Source organism: Nomascus leucogenys, chromosome 17 (genome assembly GCF_006542625.1).
Source record: "Nomascus leucogenys isolate Asia chromosome 17, Asia_NLE_v1, whole genome shotgun sequence".
NCBI classification, from domain to species: Eukaryota; Metazoa; Chordata; class Mammalia; order Primates; family Hylobatidae; genus Nomascus; species Nomascus leucogenys.
Window position 1 is genome coordinate 83429137 of NC_044397.1, and position 10264 is coordinate 83439400.

The window sequence follows — 10264 nt, forward strand, 5'->3', positions numbered from 1 at the left end:
TTAATTAAAACTTAAAAAGCCATATGTGAGGCCAGGCATGATGGCTCACGCCTGTAATCCCAGCACTTTGGGAGGCCGGGGGGGGGGTAGGGGGTGGATCATGAGGTCAGGAGTTCAAGACCAGCCTGGCCAAGATGGTGAAACCCTGTCTCTACTAAAAATACAAACATTAGCCAGGCGTGGTGGTAGGCACCTGTAATCCCAGCTACTCGGGAGGCTGAGGCAGAGAATCGCTTGAACCCGGGAGGCAGAGGTTGCAGTGAGCCAAGATCACGCCACTGTACTCCAGCCTGGGTGACAGAGCAAGACTCCGTCTCAAAAAAAAAAAAAAAAGTCCATACGTGGCTAGTAGTTACCTTTCTGGAGTGCAACTCTATAGAATCCCTGCTAAGCACCGGGAGCCTAAAGGCAGGAGGCGGGGATGTGACTCTCACAGGCCCAAGAGAAGCCAGATCATCCCAGCCCGGCTAGAAGCTCCCATGCTATATCCCATCTCTCCTGCAACCCAATGCAGCTTACCTGGGAAATTGGAGCAGGACTCAGGCCCAGACTCACACCTCTAGTCAACTCAAATCCTGACTCTACCACTTCCAGGCTACACAGGTCACTTCTCTGAACCTCAGCTTCCACATCTGTAAAATGGAATCTTTCTTTTTTCTTTTTTTTTTTTGAGACAGAGTCTCGCTGTGTCGCCAGGCTGGAGTGCAGTAGCGCAATCTTGGCTCACTGCAACCTCTGCTTCCCAGGTTCAAGCAATTCGCCTGCCTCAGCCTCCCGAGTAGCTGGGATTATAGGCACCCACCACCATGCCTGGCTAATTTTTGTATTTTTAGTAGAGACAGGGTTTCACCATCTTGGCCAGGCTGGTCTTGAACTCCTGACCTCGTGATCCATTTCCCCCCCCCACCCCCCCACGGCCTCCCAAAGTGCTGGGATTACAGGTGTGAACCACCGTGCCCGGCCTGTAGAATGGAATCTTAACACCAATCTGCCCAAGCACATGTTTATGTTATCTCAAAAGATAATTTTTGCAGGCCAGGTGCAGTGATTCACGCCTGTAATCCCAGCACTTTGGGAGGCTGAGGCATGTGGATCACTTGAGCCCAAAAGTTCAAGATCAGCCTGAGCAAAACAGGGAGACTCCCATCTCTACCGAAAATTGTTTTAAAAAAGCCAGGTGTGATGGTGCATGCCTGTAGTCCCAGCTACTCAGAAGGCTGAGGTGGGAGGATCACTTGAGCCAGTGAGGTCAAGGCTGCAATCAGCCATGATGGTGCCACTGCACTCCAGCCTGGGTGACAGAGCCAAACCCTGTCTCAAAAACATAATGAAAAATTTTAAAAGATGATTTTTCTGATAACCATGGGTTGTCCTGGGGACCCAATGAGATGGCTTCACACACAGCTGGGGACAGGGCCAGTGCTTGAAAAATAGGTGGCAATTACATAAAGGACTCTGAAGTCAGAGGCCGTCCTGAGCCTGTCAGAGCCATGGATTGGCAGCTAATGTTACCGCTGCCACTACTTGGTTCTAAAGCAATCATCCCAATAATTTCCAACATGCCCCTATTAACTTTTTGAAAATACCATCTAAATGAAAACACACAGCTAAAAAGAGTCAACGCCCTGCAGACACCTCCTCCCACCCCCCAAGGCCTTCGGACACCAGTTTGAGAAGCTGGGCTCTAGGGGACCCTGTCTCCAAAGCAGAATATGGTCTGCTTTCTCCATCCCTGGCTGCCACCTGAATCCAGCCAGCTCTCTCCCACACAGGTCCCTCCCCACCCACCTGTGTCCCTCCTCTTTGGGGATAAAGCCCTGGATCCCCATCACAGCCCAGGCCCTGAGCCCTGCCACCCTGCTCTCTCCCCCTCACCCACTCCCCCGGCTCCAGCCACATGGGCCTGCTGTTCCACCAGCACATCCAGATATCGCCCTCCTTGCGGCCTTTACCTGGCTGCACCCTGTCCAGCCCACTTCCTCGGGCTCTCACATCACAGGGGCTCCTCAGCAGCCTTCCCAAGCCCCTCTCCCACCCAGTCCAGCTAGATCTCTGTTCCCTCCTTCAGCCACACCAAGCACTCACAGGCCAACGCAACCTCTCTGCCACCTCCGATCACATCCAGAACTACACGTGGCACACAGAAGTGATTCAATCAATATTTGGAGACAGACAGAATACACAAATGACCAAGAACAGCCAAGGGCTGGCTCGTGAGGCTGTTCAGCAATCAGACCCCTAGGGCAGCGGGGAGGGGGTGCCTCCCATCCTCATCTCTTCCCCCTGGGCTCTGGAAAAAGGAGGGGCCAAGATCATGGTATTGGAGGTGGAGAGAAGCAGCCACACCCCACCTCCCAAGCAGGCATGGAATGGAGTCATTTCTGGATTACTGAGGCCTACTTTGTGCCAGCTCTGTCTACGAGAAGAGAAAGCAGAAAAGAAATCATGATGACAACAGCGACAACTCCAGTCATAGCAGGCAGGGCAAAGAGACGAGGCAGTCTTCAAGAGGCAGCTTCGCCAACAGCAGGGTTCAACCGTCATGCCTATTACTGACTTCCAGCAAATCCAATAACCTCTCTAGGCCCGTTTCCTCCCCTGTAAAACGGCGATGATCGGGACAGCGAGCTGCCAGGCTGTGGTGAGGATGAGTGAGAGCAGACACCTTAAGCTCTGCAGCAGTGCCCAGCACAGAGAGGCAAACTACTCAGGAGAATGACCCCAACATTCTGTGTGGCTTCCTGGGCCTCAGTTTCCTATCTACAAGATGGGAGTGCTAACACTGCCCACCTCCCAGGCTGCTGTGCAGGTTTGTAGAGCTAATATGCAGTGTCTGGCTGGGCAGGAGTGCAGTGGTGGGAATGATTCACATTCCTGTCCGGAGCCCTCCCATCAGCTAACAGGCCTCACCACTCTCTCCCCAGGACCAACAACGAGCCCATGCCCACTGCCCCGCGGAGCCCCTTCTGTGCTCTCAGGTGCCCTCAGTCCTGTCTGGCAATCACCAGGAGCAGCATCAGCCCAAATTCATCCCGCACCTCCTCAGGAGGCCTGTGCTTTCCAACACAGCAGCTCCGTGCATCCTCCCACCGCCCCACTCAGCAAGAAGGTTCCCGTTTACAGCTGAGCAAATGCACCTTAGGGAGAAGAAATAAGGCCCCAGGACTCCACAGCCACCAAGAGGGGTGCCAGGAGCAGGGTTCTCACCCATGTCAGCTACCCCCGGGACCAGGTCATTCAGCAGCCCCAGCTGAGTAAGGGTACACCAATAACCCACCAGACCATGAAGAACTTGAAGCCAGGCTGGAGAGGAGAACCGGGGAGCGGCATCTGCCCCAGCCCGTTCGGAAAGAGCCCACGAAGTGGCAAACCAAGGAGGACTTGGGTTTCTGGCCTCACCCTTAGAAACAACATCTGCGAACAAGCTTCTCCAGCAGGACAGCTGGGCTGGAGAAACTCCTGCGGGGACCTCTGACATGCAGTCTCCTCTTGGCCGACCCGGCTTGCTGTCCCTTGCTTGGCACAGTCAGAGCACCCGGGCCCTGCTGTGGGTGCTGAGTTGGCAGTGGGTCCTGCCCCAAGGGGGCCAGGCTGAGCTCCCACCCAGCACCCCTCCCACGCTCACTCCCTCCCTCCTGGTCCTGCTCCCAGGCTGTCTCCCCCAGCTGGGCCTCTCGCTGCTTGGCTGGCTGTCCAGAAGAGCCTGCCATGGAACCACCCCACCGTGCGGCCCGGAGGCCTGTGGTTGAGGGCCTTCCGCTGAGAGCTCTGGGAAGCTGAAGAGAGGCCCGGGGAGGGGTGACCCTGGGTCCTCCAGGGGCTTGGAGCTCAAGTCTGAAAGACACTCCTTTCCATCCCAACCCATCCCGGGGGCCTTCCGGAGACCCTAGAGGTTTGTTCTGAGGGGTTCTGCTCCTTCTAGGAAGATACTCTGGAACACACCTCAAAAAAAAAAACGCCAGAGGGCCTGCTCCCGCACTAAGCCTTAGGGGTGAGCCCATGGGTGGGATCAGAAGTCACACTCAGCAGGGGCTACGGAGCTGTGCTGGGGGAATCTCTGGAAGCCCAGATTCACAGCCTGTCCCCAACACCTCCTGGTTGGGGAACCTAGCACAAGCTACAGAGGCTCTCCAGGCTTCAGTTCTCACCACTGTAAAGTGGGAATCAGAGAAGATTCCTCCTGGGTCTAACGGGTCTTCACCCAGATCCTCCCATGGCTCCCTCACAACACTCCAGTCCCTACCCACACGTCACCTCCTCAGGGAGGTCCTCCCTGATCACTCAGCTATAGTGGAGAAACATGCCCACACTCTCAACCTGGCCCTCATTTATTTTGCCTTCGTAATATCAACCACACTTGAGGCCCGCCAGAGACCTGGGTGCTGGGCGCCAGTCACAAGCCCTGGTCTTTCCAATTCCAGAGGAGCACCGGGAATGGCGCAGGCCTGTAGGCCCACGGCAGCATGGACGCAGGGTCAGCGGATGCTGTCTGTATCAGGTGTGACTGCTGCTCTGCGTTGCTATTCAGTATTAGTCCAGCTGGTTGGGTTGGGGAGGGATGGGCAGAGAAATCAGCCCAGTGAGCCTCCCCTCCTCTTTCCCTAAAAGTAACAGCCACGGGCTCTGGGGAACACAGTGTGAAAACCACAGGAGGGAGGCAACCCTCAGGCCTTTGCTGGCTGTAAGACAGTGATGCTACTGGAGGGGAAGTGGGAGGCCTGTGAAACGCCCTACTCCGCTCAGTCAAATCTACCCACGCCCCCAGGCAGGAGCCTATGACCTTCTCCTGTGTCACCTGCTAACACCCTAAATCTGACCAGGCCATTCCTGCTGAAATTCCAAACTCCTTCACAGACAGTCCACAAGGCTCCCAGTGAAAGGGCCCTGCCTGCCCTGCAGCCCCTGGACTCATCTCCTCCCTGCTCCCTCGCTCTGCCAAACCAGAGGCCTCTGTGAGGCTTGTCCCTGCACCTCACCAAGCTCTGTCCTCCCTTCAGACCTTTGCACTGTGGTTCCCTCCACCTGGAGGGCTGTTCCTTCTCCTCCCATCCCACATGACTGCCTCACCTTGCCAAACTGGGATCAGCTCAGAGGCCCTCCCCGCAGCCGCAGGCATCTAAAGAAGCGCCCAGTCTGTCACCTGATTTGAATTCGCTGCCTAGCTCCTCCCCCTCTAACCGGCTCCTTGCTTATTCACCTGTTTCGGGTTGGTCTCCCTCAGCCCCACAAGGATAGGGACTTTGGTAAGTACACTGCTGTATTCCCAGTACTGATGCAATGCTGGCACATAGGAGGTGTTCAGTAAATGGTGGCAGATGAGTGAAACCTTTTCCTTGGCTCCACAATACCCTTAGCATCCATCCTCACCTCTCACCCAGGCCCAAAGGCCAGTAAAGCACAGCCCCTGCCAACCCCTGCAGGCACTTCTGCTGCTCCCCCTGCCCAGGCCCAGCCTTCCTGCCACTCCCGGAGCTGTGAGCTGTGGTGGGCTAGGAACCAGGGGCAGTGGCATGCACCTATAGTCCCACCTACTCAGGAGACTGAGGCAGGAGGATCACTTGAGCCCAGGAGTTCAAGACTAGCCTGAGCAACATAGCGAGACCCCCGTTTCCACAAAAAACTTAAAAATTAACTAGGCATGGTGGCATGCACCTGTAGTCCCAGCTACTCAAGAGGATGAGGTGGAAGGATCACTTAAGCCTAGGAGGTCAAGCCTGCAGTGAGCTGTGATCACACCACTGCACTCCAGCCTGGGTGACAGAGTGAGGCCCTGTCTCAAAAGAAAAAAAAAAACAAGCACAGAGCCTGACCTCTGAAAAGACTCCAATGTGTCTACCTTGGAGGGGCTCAGGGCTGCAAAGCCACTGCGTGGAACAGGAGTGGGCCCAGGAGCTGCCCTTGTCAGTTCTGACTTGATTGCATGTCTCCCCCGACCTCTGTTTCTGCATCTGGAAAACTGAGACGCTAATTTCAGCTCTGATCTCCTCCTAGTGCTCTCTGACACGGTTCTGTGAACTGGCAAAGGCCTTCAAAGTCCTGGCAGAAATACTAAGAATTACAATTGCTAAGATAGACCGACGGCTCACCATGTGTCGGGCACTCTTCTTAGTGAGGAGACGTTTCCGGTAGGCTTATTGTATGCCAGAACAGTTATGAATGCTTCCCACAAATTAATCCACTCAGCCTTCACAATAATCCTATCAGGTGGGAATTATCATCATCCCCATGACACCGATGATGAAATGAGCTCAGAAGGGTTGGGGAGCCTGCTCAAGGTCACACGGCCATGGAGTGGCAGGGCTGGATTTGAACCGCGTGCTCTCACTTGCTTCCATGCACCTCTTTACAGAGGCTGGAAACCAGAACATCGAAGTTCTGGATCCTAGCTGGGCCATGCTGGGGAGCTGGATCCCAAAACGCTCAAGGGGACCAAAAGTAGCAGGTGGGAGAGGCTGGATGCCTCCATTCCACAACATAATCATGACTGCCAACCAAGACTTACACAGTGCCAGGCACCATTCTAGGAGCTTCTCATGGATTAATTCACTTAATCCTCACAACAGCCCAAGGTTGCCGGGCGCGGTGGCTCAAGCCTGTAATCTCAGCACTTTGGGAGGCCAAGGCGGGCAGATCACGAGGTCAGGAGATCGAGACCATCCTGGCTAACACAGTGAAATCCCGTCTCTACTAAAAATACAAAAAATTAGCCGGGTGTGTTGGCGGGCGCCTGTAGTCCCAGCTACTCGGGAGGCTGAGGCAGGAGAATGGCGTGAACCCGGGAGGCGGAGCTTGTAGTGAGCCGAGATTGCGCCACTGCACTCCAGCCTGGGGGACAGAGAAAGACTCCGTCTCAAAAAAAAAAAAAAAAAAAAAAGAAAACAGCCCAAGGTGGACGTCCTTCTGAGACCACTGTATGGGAGTGAACAGTGTGGTCCAAGGTCACAGAGCTAGAACCGACTTCACCATCCTACTGCTAACACAGGTCCCTGGTAGCTGTGTCACCCCCTGCATGGCTCTCTTGCTGTCTTCTTCTCCCAGCATACACCTGCCCAGGGTTAAAGGATGCCCTGGCTCCACTCTGAGGAGGGACCAAGAAATGCTGGACTGGCTGCAGGCAGAGGTGCTCAGGGCAGCCTGAGGCTCAGGGGTGAGAGGAAGGAAAGACATAGGATAGTCACCTCTATAGGTGGAGGACAGAGGACAGAGGTGACTCTACCCTATGTCTTTCCTTCCTTTCACCCAGCCTGGAACCTGGTGAGCAAGGAATGCATGGCACTAGCGGCTCAGTGACCTGGGTTCAAATCCTACCCTGGCACCCACAGGGTCTGGTAAGACCTGGGGGAAGGCAATTCTTCCTCTGAACTTCAATTTCAGACTCTGCAAAAAAGGACACAAATACCATACAAAGCCCGAAGCACAGGGCTGGGCAGAGTACACGCTCATAGACAAAAGCCACTCCTCCGGTTTCTCCTTGACACGAGGATCTGAGGCCAAGGTGGGCCAAGGGCTCACATCACATGTCTACCACTTCAGCTATGAGACCTCAGGGAAATCTTTGTACTTCACAGTGAGTGAAATGATTCCTTATCTGTAAAATGGTATCACACTTCTAACTAGCTCATAGCTCTCCATAAAATAGGCCTAACCACAGGTATGTTTTGAGACTTAAGTGAGATCACATGTGCAAAAGCCCTGTCATACGCCTGGCATGGGGTGAATGCTATAAACACTGGGCATCCACTAGCTCTGGAAATGATTTGCCTCTCTGAGCTGCTGTTTTCTCATCTAAAAGGGAGAGCATAACAACAGCGCCTACCGCTCTAGAATTCAAGTATTCAGCAAGTTTATCTATATGAAGCATTCCAAACAGTGTGTGGCCCACAGAATGCACTCAGTTACTGTCAGCCATCAATTTCATGATTACTGTTTTCACTGCCGCTGTTAGCCCCATCAGGCAAACCCTCTAAAAGCTGGCAGAAGGAGAGGACCAGAGGAACAAACCCCTAGTGGAGAAAGATTCTACAGAGCCCCCGCTGCCTCACAGACTGTGGGACCTTTCTCTCCAGGAACCATGAGGCACGGAAGCCAGTCAGCTTGGAAGTCACTGCCGCGGACTAGGGGCAACCGTCTGCCCCCTCTGACCACATCACCAGCCCAGGTCTGCTGGGTCAATCAGGGACTGCAGCCAGTCCTCTGGGAACTCCAGACCCAGAGCAAAGGCTACAGGGCAAGCCAAGGTCATGATCTGGCCTAGGGAGCAGGGACACTGGCCACAGACCTCTGGGGCTGGCTGCTCCCAGCACCAGCCCACAGACCACAATAAGACACCAGATCCATAAGGGATCTGACTGTCCCAAGCCCTTCAGAGCAGCCTTCCTCCCTGGGCCAGGCTGGGCCAGGGGCACCCCCCCCCCCCCCCCGCAAGTCCCCTTGGCCTATGCAAAGAGGAACAGCTGGGAAAACAGCTCCCGGCCTCACTGCAAGGCCAACTGTTACTGCCTTGGTGGGGAGTGTAAACATGATGTGTGACTGAGCTGGTAACCGGGAGACACAAACAGCTTCATGGCCAGCGACAGAGGGGCATGTGGTGGTCTGCGTTGGTTCCTGGACCCTTCACATCCACTGCCAACCAAGTTCAGCCCACGAGTGAACTCCTGCTGCTTCTCTGGGAAGGTAGGAGTGCATGAGGTTGAAAAGCAGCCCATTGGAGGCTCTAGTTACTTTAGCCCAGGCGTCTTGCTGAGCCCCAAGAGGTCTCCAAATGAGAGGAAGAGGTCCTCACAATCCTAAGATCAAGATGCCCCCAGAAAGCTTCCCTGGGGGGAAGAAGTGTTCCCCCAAACACTCCTTCCTCTCAAGTTTTAACAAGCTGGTGCAGGGGCAGGGCTCCTCAAATCCAAGCCCAATCCCTCTTCCTCTTCCGAATGTTAAGGCTCAGACAACTTCAGTGACTTCTAACACAGCTTTCCTCCCTCCCCTATGGAAGGAAAGAACTGTTACTGCCTGGTGAATAATCTGAGAGGGTAATGGAATCCACAGCAGCACCTCCATGGTCCAAAGCACCCCAGTAACCATGACGTTCCCTCCAGATTCGTTGAGTTCAATAAAGGCTGAGACCAGTGTAAACCCCCAACGCCACACACGTCAAATACAGGAAACAGAAACCCCTCCTCACCAATCGGCATCACAGTCCTCCCAAAATACGCCCCTAAAACCCACTGTCCCGCCCCGTCCCAGTCCCTTAAAGATCACAAACATCACAGTCCTTCTCTGATTTGGGCTCCCCCACGTTCTAAGCAGGGCTCCCTCAAGGCCGTGGTGATATAACCCAGCCACACTTGGGGAAGCATCCTCCCCACAAGCCCCCACCCCTGTAAATACAGCACAGCAACGGCTTCCACAGCGCCAAAAAGGTACAGCCCTCTACACTTGATGCGGCGCGCCCCCTCGATAGTTTAGCTCGCGCACGCCAGGCTAGATCTGCCCGCCGCGCCCGAAGGGTCCAGCCCGCGTCCCGCGCACGCTAGGGCCTGCGCTCCCCGTCCCGCACACTCGCGGCGCTCCCCCCACCGCCTCAGTGGTATGGCCCGTCGCCACCGCCCCCGGCCCCCGAGGCTGGTCCCACCGCCCCCGCTCGGCCACCCCCACTCAGCTCCTGAAGGGGGGGCTCGAGGGCTGCGGTCCCCCCGCCGGGCACGGGTGGTACAGCCCATCGCTGCACCGCGGGGGGCCCGGACGCGACCATCGCGGGGGGGGGCGTTCGGGGACACGCGCTGGCGCACTCACCTGTCACCAGCAGCCGCCCAGCGTCTCCGGCGGGGCTCTACCCCCGCCCATCGCCACGCTGCGCTGATTGCCGTTCCTTGTGTTTCCCGGCAGCGGCTTTGGCGCCGGCAGCGGCGGCGGCGGCGGCGGCGACGCCTCCTCCGAGCCAGGCCCAACGGCTCGCGCGGCGCGGCCCCCGCCCCCTCCCCCCAGCCCCCGCTTACCGCCCCCTCCCACCCTCCGGACGGAAATACCGCCCTCTCGCGCCACAAACAGGAAGTGACGTACAAAGAGCCAGAGACGAACTCTGAGCGAGCGAGAGCGCAAGAGCAGGGCAGAGAAGGAGGCGGGCTCACAGCAGGGCGCCTGCGCACATTAGACAACTTTGGGCTTGTGTGGGTTAGAGATGGGCCTCGCTAGGGCGTGGGGTGGAAAGGCGAGATGGGGCTACGCAGGCGCACTAGGACTCCGACGCCTGCTTTCCCTAGGGCCTAGCCGC

At 56.0% G+C, this 10264-nt stretch overlaps 1 protein-coding gene across 2 annotated transcripts in view; it reads right to left on the bottom strand.

Annotated features, from left to right (window-relative positions):
* The window catches only part of AKT2 (AKT serine/threonine kinase 2), a 54993-nt gene extending 45014 nt beyond the window's left edge, over nt 1–9979 (bottom strand). Inside the window, exon 1 of one of the 2 annotated variants that reach the window (XM_030795664.1) lies at nt 9787–9979. The gene's annotated coding sequence lies outside the window, so the exon portion shown is untranslated. The remainder of the gene's footprint in view (nt 1–9786) is intronic. The other variant, XM_030795658.1, reaches the window with a different exon arrangement.
* Nucleotides 9980–10264: the final 285 nt, after the last annotated feature.